This window comes from Staurois parvus, unplaced genomic scaffold (genome assembly GCF_062004578.1).
Source record: "Staurois parvus isolate SC_StPar_1 unplaced genomic scaffold, SC_StPar_1.0 ptg000041l, whole genome shotgun sequence".
In the NCBI taxonomy this organism is placed as follows: domain Eukaryota; kingdom Metazoa; phylum Chordata; class Amphibia; order Anura; family Ranidae; genus Staurois; species Staurois parvus.
In genome coordinates this window covers 772369-782483 of record NW_028317837.1, presented here as the reverse complement: position 1 = coordinate 782483, position 10115 = coordinate 772369, and the positions used below count along the sequence as shown (strand labels likewise).

General features: G+C 44.9%; 1 pseudogene; it reads right to left on the bottom strand.

Annotated features, from left to right (window-relative positions):
- Positions 1-2106: 2106 nt before the first annotated feature.
- Positions 2107-10115, bottom strand: part of LOC149470503 (uncharacterized) — a 322485-nt pseudogene continuing 314476 nt past the window's right edge.

Here is a 10115-nt window from a genome sequence, read left to right as displayed (position 1 = left end):
ACTCATCCCAACCAATGGCCACTGCTCCTTACTCTTACTACATGACCTCTCTGCGGCTTTTGATACAGTTGACCATCCCCTCCTCCTCAAAAAACTCCACTCTCTTGGCCTCCAAGACTCCGCTCTCTCCTGGTTCTCCTCCTACCTATCACAGTGCTCCTTCAGCAATACCTTTAACTCTTTCTCCTCCTCTCCACTCCCTCTTTCTGTAGGGGTTCCTCAAGGTTCTGTCCTTGGACCCCTACTCTTCTCCATCTACACCTCCTCCCTTGGTCACTTGATAAACACCCATGGCTTTAAGTACCATCTCTAGCTTGATGACACACAAATCTATCTTTTTCCTCCTCACCCCTTCAGTCTCCTCTCGCATTACTACCCTACTAAGCAACATATCGGCATGGATGTCACTCCACTTCCTCAAACTCAATCTTTCCAAAACTGAGCTCTTAGTATTCCCCCCAGCCTGTGCCCCCTCCACTGACTTCTCCATCAAGATCAATAACACAATCATCAGTCCCTCCCCTCATGCCAGGGTGCTAGGTGTAATCCTAGACTCCCATCTGTCCTTTCAGTCCCAAATACAATCACTGTCCAAATCTTGTAGACTTCACCTCCTCAACAGCTCCAAGATACGGCCGTTCTTAAACTCGGAAACCACTAAGCAACTTATTCTCTCCCTTGTTATATCTCACCTTGACTATTGTAACTCCCTCCTCATTGGCCGACCTCATTGCAGGCTATCCCCTCTTCAGTCTATCATGAATGCTGCTGCCATCATCCACCTTACTTACCGTTCTGTATCAGACACCCCTATCTGCCAATCCCTCCACCCCTCTCCGTCAATCCCTCCACTGTCCTCCATTCAGTGTCCTCCACCAATCCCTCCACTGGCCTCCATTCAGTGTTCTCCACCCCTCTCTGCCAATCCATCCACTGGACTACACCCCTCTCTGCCAATCCCTCCACTGGCCTCCACTCAGTGTCCTCCACCCCTCTCTGCCAATCCCTTCACTGGCTTCACGTTGCCCAATGAATAAAATTCAAAACATTAACAATAACATATAAAGCCATTTATAACTCTGCCCCAAATTACATCACCAATCTTGTCTCCAAATATCACCCAAACCGTCCTCTGTGTTTCTCGCACGATCCCCTGCTCTCTTGCTCCCTTGTCTCCTCCCCCCATGCTCGTTTCCAGAGCTTCTCCCATCCTCCTGAACTCTCTACCCCAATTTATCAGACTATTGCATATTCTGCTCACTTTTAGGCAATCTCTGAAAACCTATATCTTCAGGATAATGGAATCTTCTACTCTTCCTACCAGTCCATCCCCCACAGTTACTACCTTTTGTACCACTAGCTCCTCCCTCCTAGATTGTAAGCTCCGAGGAGCAGGGCCCTCCTATCCCTCTTGTATTGAACTGTAATGTTGCTGTATTGTCTCTCGTTATATTGTAAAGCGCTGAGCAAACTGTTGGTGCCATATAAATCCTGTATAATAACAATAATAATAATATTAATGAGAGATGAAATGTGGAAAGAAGGCATTGATAATGGGAGAGGAGATGGAACAGGTAATGGGAGGAGAGGACAAGTTGGGCTTAGCTGGAGACCTCAAGCCTGGCTGATGATGTATCAATAGTCAGAAGAACCTGGAATGGACTCTCCCACTGAGGCTTCAGAGACTTGGTAAGATGACAATAGACCCCATCCTAGTCTCTGGTACTGAGGCAGTGTTGGTCATGTATTACCTCAGGATCCAGAAATGAAGAAAATGCTTGGAAACACAACTCAGTTGGTGAATCATGAAAATACATTGCATGTTCAGTCAAAGCTCCATAAAAAAAGATAAAGATGAGAATCATGAGGGAAGCTGTTCAGTTATTGATGCTTATCTTAAAACAATTGTCAAAAGGTAAAATATTTAAATCCCTTCTAGTTGTGTATTGATGGACATAAGCACTAAACTCAGTTCATCCGATCATTACATTCCAGTTTGCACAGATTTTAGTTTGTTTCTTTTAAAGTAGCATTTTATCTTTTCCCTTCTTCTCTAGCTTGTGGGATGACATTGGGGATGTGAAACTAACTTGTGACACCTGAAACTTCTTTAATATCCTTTTTATTCCAGAATTTAATCAATGCAGAAATTTGTGAATCCTCCGGTGATAGATTAGACCGGCATTAACTGTAAAAGTTTTGTCACATTGAGAGCATTAAAATGGATTCTCTCCAGTGTGAATCCTCTGGTGTTTGAGAAAATTTGATTTCTGAGTAAAAGCTTTATCACATTCAGAACACTGATATGGCTTTTCTCCAGTGTGAATCCTCTGGTGTTCGAGAAGATTTGACTTCTGAGTAAAAGCTTTATCACATTCAGAACACTGATATAACTTCTCTCCAGTGTGAATCCTCTGGTGTGTGAGAAGATTTGACTTCAGAGTAAAAGTTTTCTCACATTCAGAACACTGATATGGCTTCTCTCCAGTGTGAACAATCTGGTGTCTGATAAGATGTGACTTCTGTATAAAAGCTTTGTAACATTCAGAACATTGATATGACTTCTCTCCAGTGTGAATCATCTGGTGTTTGAGAAGACATGACTTCTCTGTAAAAGCTTTAACACATTCAGAACACTGATATGGCTTCTCTCCAGTGTGAATCCTCTGGTGTCTGATAAGATCTGACTTCTGAGTAAAAGCTTTATCACATTCAGAACACTGATATGACTTCTCTCCAGTGTGAATCCTCTGGTGTGTGATAAGGTCTGACTTCTGAGTAAAAGCTTTATCACATTCAGAACACTGATATGGCTTTTCTCCAGTGTGAATCCTCTGGTGTTCAAGAAGATGTGACTTCTGAGTAAAAGCTTTATCACATTCAGAACACTGATATGACTTCTCTCCAGTGTGAATCCTCTGGTGTCTGATAAGATCTGACTTCTGAGTAAAAGCTTTATCACATTCAGAACACTGATAGGACTTCTCTCCAGTGTGAATCCTCTGGTGTGTGATAAGGTCTGACTTCTGAGTAAAAGCTTTATCACATTCAGAACACTGATATGGCTTTTCTCCAGTGTGAATCCTCTGGTGTTCAAGAAGATGTGACTTCTGAGTAAAAGCTTTAACACATTCAGAACACTGATATGACTTCTCTCCAGTGTGAATCCTCTGGTGTGTGATAAGATTTGACTTCAGAGTAAAAGCTTTATCACATTCAGAACACTGATATGACTTCTCTCCAGTGTGAACAATCTTGTGTCTGATAAGATGTGACTTCTGTGTAAAAGCTTTATCACATTCAGAACACTGATATGGCTTCTCTCCAGTGTGAACAATCTTGTGTCTGATAAGATGTGACTTCTGTGTAAAAGCTTTATCACATTCAGAACACTGATATGACTTTGCTTCGGTGTGAAATCTTTGGTGTACTATAAGGTCTCTCTCGCTTATAAAAGTTTTGCCACATTCAGAACAATGATATGGCTTCTCTTCCTTGCAAGCCTTCTGGTGTATGATAAATTTTCTCTCCATTGTAAAATCTCCAAACAAGTAGTTTGAAATGACTCCTCTTATGTATACTGGGGTTGGACGTTATTGTAAAGCCATTGTCACTTCCAGAACACTGAAATTACTTTTCTCCTGCTGGATCAATGTGGAAGAGGATCCAAACCATGACTTTTAGAACACAGATATGACTTGTATCCCGTGTGAATCCTCCAGTGAACTGCAGTAAAGACTTTCAGTCAATTAAGACACCCATATGTCTTGTTTTCCATGTGACTCAGCTGTATTCATGAAGACCAAAATGTCCTAAAACCTGGTTCATCAATCTACCTGTAGAGAAAGAAAAAATAATTCTATATAAAGGGCTACATAAAGTTGCTTTCTATTTTTAATGTTCATTACTAAACATATCTTATGAATAGAAAGAATATGTACAGCATTATCTACAGTATTTTTTTTAATCAAATAGAGTTTATTAAGAAAGTTTCTAAGTGCGCACAGTATTCTCAACATTCAGCCCAGACAATGGAGTCATACATTCTCATGTATAGGCGGTTGTGGCACTGTTACAGATCATACAGAACAATAACTTGCTTTGTCTATGGTGTCACTTTTACCTTTTATAAACAAATGAACAGAGAAAAGAAGAAACAGCCTAGAACAATTCAGCTGTACACAGCAAGTAACTCCCCCCAGTACATACATAGATAGTTGACACCGATCAATGAGGTCCGTGTCTCCAGGATCATACCCCAAGTATGGGTCTCCAATGTAGTTGGTCTCAGAGAATCTGCTCTCTCCTGGCTCTCCTCCTATCTATCACAGCGCTCCTTCAGTGTTACCTATAACACTACCACCTCCCCCTCACTCCCTCTCTCTGTCGGGGTTCCTCAAGGTACTGTCCTCAGACCCCTCCTCTTCTCCATCTACACCTCCTCCCTTGGCCAATTGATAAACTCCCACTGCTTCAACTACCATCTCTATGCTGATGACACACAAATCTATCTCTCTACCCCCCACCTCACCCCCTCAGTCTCCAATCGCATCACTAGCCTACTAAGTGACATATCGGACTGGATGTCATTCAACTTCCTCAAACTCAACCTTTCCAAAACTGAGCTTCTAGTATTCCCCCCAGCCCGACTTCTCCATCAAGATCAACAACACTTTTATTATTATTATACAGTATTTATATAGCTCCAACAGTTTGCTCAGCGCTGTACATTATAATGGGAGACAGTACAGAGTGGATGAGTCTGGCTGCAGAATTCAGGATAGACTGAAGTGGGGATAGCCTGTGTTGGGGTAGGCCGGTGAGGAGGGAGTTACAGTAGTCAAGTTGTGATATAATAAGGGAGTGAATGAGTTGCTTTGTAGTTTCTGGAGTTAGGAACGAGCGTATTTTGGAGATGTTACAGAGGTGGAGTCTGTATGAATTTGTCAGCGATTGGACCTGGGGCTGGAAAGACAGATTGGAGTCTAGAATGACACCTAATACTCTGGCTTGCGGGGTGGGACTGATGGTGACGTTGTTGGTCGTGATGAAGAGGTCAGGGGGGGCACGGGCTGGGGGGAAAACTAGGAGCTCGGTTTTGGCAAGGTTTAATTTGAGGAATTGGAGTCTAATATGTCCAGTCTGATATGTCGTTCAGAAGGCTAGTGATTTGGGCGGAGACTGAAGGGGTGAGACGGGGAGTAGAGAGATATATTTGAGTGTCATCGTCATAGAGATGGTAGTTGAAGCCGTGGGAATGTATTAGTTACCCAAGGGAGGAGGTGTAGATTGAGAAGAGAAGGGGCCCAAGGACAGAACCTTGGGGGACCCCCAAAAGAGAGGGGAAGGTGGCAGCATTATAGGTAACACTGAGGGAGCGTTGTGATAGATAGGAAGAGAGCCAGGAGAGAGCGGAGTCTCTGAGGCCAAAAGAGTATAGTTTTTTGAGGAGGAGGGGGTGGTTGACCGTATCGAAAGCTGCAGAGAGGTTAAGGAGTAGTAGTGGCCATTGGCTTTGGAGGCTAGCAGGTCATTGGTGAGTTTGAGTAGGGCGGTTTCAGTGGAGTGTAGGGGACGGAAGCCAGATTGTAGGGGATCAAGGAGGTTGTTGTCGGTGAGGTGGGAACTCCGGTGATTATAGACTAAGCGTTCAAGGAGTTGGGATGTAAATGGCAGCAGGAAGATGGGTCTTAGGTTGTTTAGGTCAGAGGGATCCAGGGAGGGTTTTTAAAGTATGGGAGTGATGTGCGCATTCTTCAGAGGGGAGGGCAATGTGCCAGTAGAGAGGGAAAGATTAAAGATGTGGGTGAGGGAGCGTAGGATGGAGGAGGAGGGTGATCGTAGTAGTTGTGAGGGGACAGGATCCAGGGGGCAGGTGGTAAGGTGAGCTTCAGAGAAGAGCTTAGTGATGATCAGTCCCACCCCTCATGCCAGGGTACTAGGTGTCATCCTAGACTCCAATCTGTCCTTTCAGCCCCAGGTCCAATCACTGACAAACTCATGTACACTCCACCTCCGCAACATCTCCAAGATACACTCGTTCCTAACCTCATAAACCACTAAGCAACTCATTCACTCCCTTATTATATCACACCTTGACTATTGTAACTCCCTCCTCACTGGCCGACCTCATCGCAGACTATCCCCACTCCAGTTCATCATGAATGCTGCTGCCAGACTCATTCACCTTACTAACCGTTCTGTATCAGCCACCCCTCTCTGCCAATCCCTCCACTGGCCTCCACACAGTGTCCTCCACCCCTCTCTGCCAATCCCTTCACTGGCTTCCAATTTCCCAGCGGATAAAATTGAAAACACTAACACTGAAGTATAAAGCCATTCATAACACTGCCCTCAACTACATCACTGACCTTGTCTCTATATACCACCCAAACCATACTCTCCACTCCTCGCAAGACCTCCTACTCTCTAGCTCCCTTGTCTCCTCCTCCCATGCTCATCTACAGGATTTCTCACGGGCTTCACCCATCCTCTGGAACTCCCTACCCCAAGCTATCAGGCTATGAGCCTCCTCTGCTCACTTTTAGGCGCACTCTGAAAACTCATCTCTTCAGGGAAGCCTACCCCGACCCCAGCTAACTACTGGAATCCCCTACTCCCCCAACCACTCCATCCCCCACAGCTAATTACCTCTTGTACCACTATCCCCTCTCCTCTAGATTGTAAGCTCCAAGGAGCAGGGCCCTCTAATCCCTCTTGTACTGAACTGTATTGTTACTGTACTGTCTTTCTCCATAAAGTAAAGAGACCAAGAGGCACACCCGAGGAATATTGAACACCAACATTATAATACTGGTCATATTGTTCCACTTTTTGAATAATTTTGGACATCTCCAAAACATGTATCAAATCCTCGACATCACCACAACAATTGGGGTATTAAGGGGAAATCCCTCCTGTCCTAGCTGAACAATTGAGCTGGAGTCCTGAATGATCTCTGCAAAAGAAATGACTGAGTTTCTGTGAAGAGGACAGAGAGATGAGAGGTATGGAGGTCACAATCACCTCCCACCACTCTCTCTTAGAATCAAAAGACTGGAATAAATAGATGAGAGATCATGCCTTTCCCACTGGTGTCATCTGAAGTCCATTAACAAGTGTGAGAGTGATGTGAAATCTGTATCTGATGGAAGTAGCAACCGATGGATGGGATCTAATGTGTCTACTAAGTCCCACCTGGTAAGATGTTGAAGTTGGGCAGCTATAATATAAAGTCTAACATTTGGTATTGCTAGGCCTCCTTGGTCTTCACCATATTGTAGAGTAGGGAGTTTGATTCTAGCTGACGGCTTCTTCTAAATGAGTTCTCCAAACTGGGAGTCTATACTGGAGAACCACTTACGAGGTGTCCACATGGGAGAATTGTGGAGTATACAGTTGAAACTCGAAAAATTAGAATATGGTGCAAAATTTCATTTATTTCAGTGCAGCAACTGAAAAGGTGAAACGAATATATGAGATAGACTCATTACATGCAAAGCAAGATAGTTCAAGCCGTGATTTGTCATCATTGTGATGATTATGGCTTACAGCTCATGAAAACCCCAAATCCACAATCTCAGAAAATGAGAATTTTGCAAAAAGGTGGAATATTCTCGGCTCAAAGTGTCCCACTCTAATCAGCTAATTAAGCCCGAGTATGGAGGAAGAATGGAGAGGCACAAGGACCCCGAGTATGGAGGAAGAATGGAGAGGCACAAGGACCCTGAGTATGGAGGAAGAATGGAGAGGCACAAGGACTCCGAGTATGGAGGAAGAATGGAGAGGCCCAAGGACCCCGAGTATGGAGGAAGAATGGAGAGGCCCAAGGACCCCGAGTATGGAGGAAGAATGGAGAGGCACACACTGCAAGATGCTTGAAGTCCAGTGTGAAGTTTCCACAGTCTGTGTTGTTTTGGGGAGCCATGTCATCTGCTGGTGTTGGCCCACTGTGCCTCATTAAGTCCAGGGTCACCACAGCCATCTACCAAGAGATTTTGGAGCACTTCATGCTTCCTTCCACAGACGAGCTTTATGGGGATGCTGACTTCATTTTCCAGTAGGACTTGGCACCTCCCACACTGCCAAAAGCACCAAAACCTGGTTCAATGACCATGGGATTACTGTGCTTTATTGGCCAGCAAACTCGCCTGACCTGAACCCATTAGAGAATCTATGGAGCATTGCCAAGAGAAAGATGAGAGACATGAGACCGAACAATGCAGAAGAGCTGAAGGCCGCTATTGAAGCATCCTGGTCTTCCATAACACCTCAGCAGTGCCACAGGCTGATAGCTTCCATGCCACGCCGCATTGAGGCAGTAATTGCTGCAAAAGGGGCCCAAACCAAGTACTGAGTACATATGCAGCTTCTACTTTTCAGAGGTGCGATATTGTTCTATGTACAATCCGTGTTTTATTGATTGCATGGAATATTCTCATTTTCTGAGATTGTGGATTTGGGGTTTTCATGAGCTGTAAGCCATAATCATCACAAAGATGACAAATCACGGCTGGAACTATCTTGCTTTGCATGGAATGAGTCTCATATATTAGTTTCACCTTTTCAGTTGCTGCACTGAAATGAATGAATGAATGCACCATATTCTCATTTTTCGAGTTTCACCTGTATACCCTGATCCCACAGATCACCTACCTCCCCCATATCCCAAAGATCACCTACCTTCCCCATATACACCCAGATCCCACAGATCACCTACCTCCCCTGCACTCACATATCCCACAGATCACCTTCCTGCCCCATATACACGAAGATGCCACAGATCACCTACCTCCCCCATATACACAAAGATCCCGCTGATCACTTACCTCCCCCATACACTCCTAGTTCCCATAGATCATCTACATCCCCTATGTGCACTCAGATCCCCTACTTCCCCCATATGCACCCAGATCCCTCAGATCAGCTACCTCCCCCATATACATCCAGATCACCTAACTCCCTCATATACACCCAGATCCCAGAGACCACCTACCTCCCCCATATACACCCAGATCCCACAGATCACTAACCTACCCCATATACAGACAGATCACACAGATCACCTACATCCCCCATATATACCCAGATCACCTACCTCCCCCATATATACCCAGATCCCACAGATCACCTACCTACCCCATACATACACAAATCCCATATATCACCTACCTCTCCTTATACATCCAAATCCGAGAGATGACCGTCCTCCCCTATATATACCCAGATGCCACATATCACCTACCTCTCCCATACATACACCCAGATCATCTACCTACAACATACACCCAGATCACCTACCTACAACATATACCCAGATCATCTACCTACAACATACACCCAGATCCCACATATCACCTACCTCTCCCATACATACACACAGATCACCTACCTACAACATACACCCAGATCACCTACCTACAACATACACCCAGATCCCACAGATCACCTACCTCCCTAAAACATAACCAGATCCCACAGATAACCTACCTTCCCCATACGCACCTACCTCCTCCATATAAACCCAGACCCCACAGATCATCTACCTTCCCATATACACCCTCCACCCCTCTCTGCCAATCCCTTCACTGACCTCCAATCAGTGTCCTCCACCCCTCTCTGCCAGTCCCTTCACTGACCTCCACCGCTCTCTGCCAATCCCTCCACTGGCCTCTACCCCTCTGTGCCAATCCCTCCACTGGCTTCCACTAACCCAACCTATAAAATTCTAAATACTAACCACAGCATACAAAGCTGTCCACAACCCCGCCCCTAGATACCACTCGAAGTAAAACCAGGAAATAGACTGCTTTATTTTAACACAGACACAAGATATAAACATTCAAGGGAACAACCCACCTCCCTGCATATGGACACAGGGCGGGGCAAACCACATCTAGAAACCAGAGACACATCAACAGACACCCCCCACCAAGCCAATACACAAACACATACATCCCATAATAGTTTGCTCCCAAGCCAGACACACAATAGAACAATGGGATACACCACGTGGCAGTAAACAATGAACAACCCCCACACCCCACCTATACATGTCTACACAATACTAGGACATTCCACTCTGTACCCCTAACAGGCACAGGGTGACTTATACA